Genomic DNA, 2,705 nt, shown 5'->3' with positions numbered 1-2,705 from the left:
GCCCTTCTCTGGACCCTCTCGATGCTGTCCACATCCCTCTTAAAGTGCGGCTCCCAGAACTGGACGCAGTACTCCAGCTGCGGCCTGACCAGTGCCGCATAGAGGGGGAGGATCACCTCCTTGGTCCTGCTTGAAATGCATCTGTGGATGCACGACAAGGTACAGTTGGCCAATATTTGGTTTATATCCAGTTACTTTACATTGTAAATGTATTGACTGAATTACACTATATTATACTATATATTAAACTGGTATTAGCTAGCTCTAAATTCATGTAGAGCAGGGCAACCGATGGCTCACAGATCATAGAGTGTGTTTGGAGGTCTTTGTGGATGGGAGAATCAGAGAACTGATGAATCAGAAGTGGAAGCAGACAGGTCAAAAGCAGAGGCCACAAGCGTGCTGCGTACTTACGCCTTCCTTCCTACTGTCTTTCATGCCCTCTTATTGCAGCTGCCACTTGTTTCCCCACCAAAGTGCCAGTTGCTAGCAATAGCAATCAGCAGCAAGGGTAAGGGTCAGCTGTAACATGGCGGGGGCGGAGAAAGTAGCCCTTGGCTCAGAGCAGGGCTGGCTGAGGTGGTAGGTGGAGAAAGGGGTGGCTGGCTCAGGCCATAAGCCTTACTAGTTACACTTCTGGCAGTGACTCACCTTTTTTTAACTTTCGTGTCTCAGGCCAAATTAGACAAATCAGATACAAAGTTCATCCACTGAGCAGAGCTCAGTCATTCAGCTTGAGCCTTCAGATAGTCCCAGATCCATGGTAGGCATCCTCAGTGCCAGCCCCAAGCCCAGAGGTCTTGGGGTTCAGATACCCCCAAGTCTCGCTTGCCTTTAGCCAAAAGGCCAAAGGAGCAAGCTAGGGATCACATTTAATGGTTAGACAGGCTCCGATCTGGTAGATGCTTCCTTGGGATAGCATGAAGGGAAACCTAATTACAATTTGTTAGATAAAACTTTCAAGTTGATATGAGGGATGGTTCTGGTGGGAGTGTGCTACTGTAGATGATAATAGCTTAAGGCCAGCGCCCCGTCCTAGTAGCCATGGGATTAAATGGACGGTGACTTTGGCAATGTGACAAAAAATATGACCTCCTGTAGTCCTCGTGTGGCCATGTCATGTGACTTGGGACAAGAAATAAAGCTCATTCCTTCCCAGCAATGCAGTGTCCCACCCTTATTAAATATGATCATTAAAGATTCCAATGTACTTTGCCAGGGTACAGGAAGAGCTGCCAGATTTGGGCCTGATCTCATGGAAATGAATAGATGTTTTGCCAGCGATTTAAACTTGAGCAAATTCTGGCCCTGTGTTTTATTACTTAAGAATTCTGCCACGAGTGAAAAACAAAAAAAGGCACCCATCCATACATACCAGGAAACCCCAACATAACTGAAAAACACATCACAGATATTACTTTAAAAATTCAGTGATACAATTCAGTATAAGCCAACATGATTTTGTAGATTTCATAGACATTAGGGCTGGAAGGGACCCCAGAGGATCATGGAGTCCAGCCCCCTGTCCCAGGGGCAGGAAGTCAACAGGGGTCATAGGATCCCAGCAAGATAAACATCCAAATGTGTCTTGAAGGCATTCGAAGTGGATGCTTGAACCACCTCCAATGGCAGTCTATTCCAAACCTTGGGGGCTCGGACAGTAAAGAAGTTCTTCCTTATGTCCAGCCTGAATCAGTTGCAGTGGCGTTTGTAACCGTTCAATCTTGTCATCCTTTGGGGCGCTCTGTGAACAGACATTCCCCCAGATCCTGGTGAACACCCCTGATAAACTTGTAGGTGGCCACCAGATCACCCCTGAGCCTGCGCTTTTCCAGGCTGAAGAGTCCCATGGCTCTCAGCCTCTCATCATAAGGTCTGTTTTCCTGACCTCTGATCATGCACGTGGCTCTTCTCTGCACTCTCTCAAGCTTCTCCACATCCTTTTATGGAGCCCAAAACTGGATGCAATACTCTAGCTTTGGCCTCGCCAAGGCCAAGTACAACGAGAGAATGATGTCCTGGGATTTGCTTGAGAAGCATCTATGGATGCAAGCCAGTGTTTTGCTTGCTTTACTAGCTGCAGCATCACACTGAAGGCTCATGTTCATCTTGTGGTCAATCGTGACCCAGGAAACTATAGACCTGTTAGTCTTACCTCGATCCTGGGTAAGCTTTTTGAGAGAATTATCCTGGCGCATGTCTGCAGGGAGCCAGCAGGGGAGATTATGCTTAGGGGCAACCAACATGGGTTCATTAGAGGCAGGTCCTGTCAGACCAACCTGGTGGCCTTCTATGACCAGGTCACAAAATCCTTAGATGCAGGGGTAGCAGCGGACATAGTCTTTCTGGGCTTTTGGAAGGCCTTCGACACTGTCTCTCACCCCATTCTCATTAAAAAACTAGGGGACTGTGGCATCGATACCTACACAGTCAGATGGGTCACAAACTGGCTGGAGGGCCGCACCCAGAGAGTGGTGGTGGATGGGTCTTATTTGACCTGGAGGGATGTGGGCAGTGGGGTCCCCCAGGGCTCAGTCCTTGGGCCTGCACTGTTCAACATTTTCATCAGCGACTTGGACGAGGGGGTAAAAAGCACCCTGTTCAAATTCGCAGACGACACTAAGATGTGGGGGGAAGTGGGCACGCTACAAGGGGCGGATGAGAACAGATGGGTTTCATCACTGACAAGTGCAAGGTGCTGCACC

The sequence above is a fragment of the Alligator sinensis genome, unplaced genomic scaffold, assembly GCF_000455745.1.
Source record: "Alligator sinensis unplaced genomic scaffold, ASM45574v1 scaffold153_1, whole genome shotgun sequence".
Lineage (NCBI taxonomy): Eukaryota > Metazoa > Chordata > Crocodylia > Alligatoridae > Alligator > Alligator sinensis.
Note: the sequence above shows the minus strand (reverse complement) of the source record.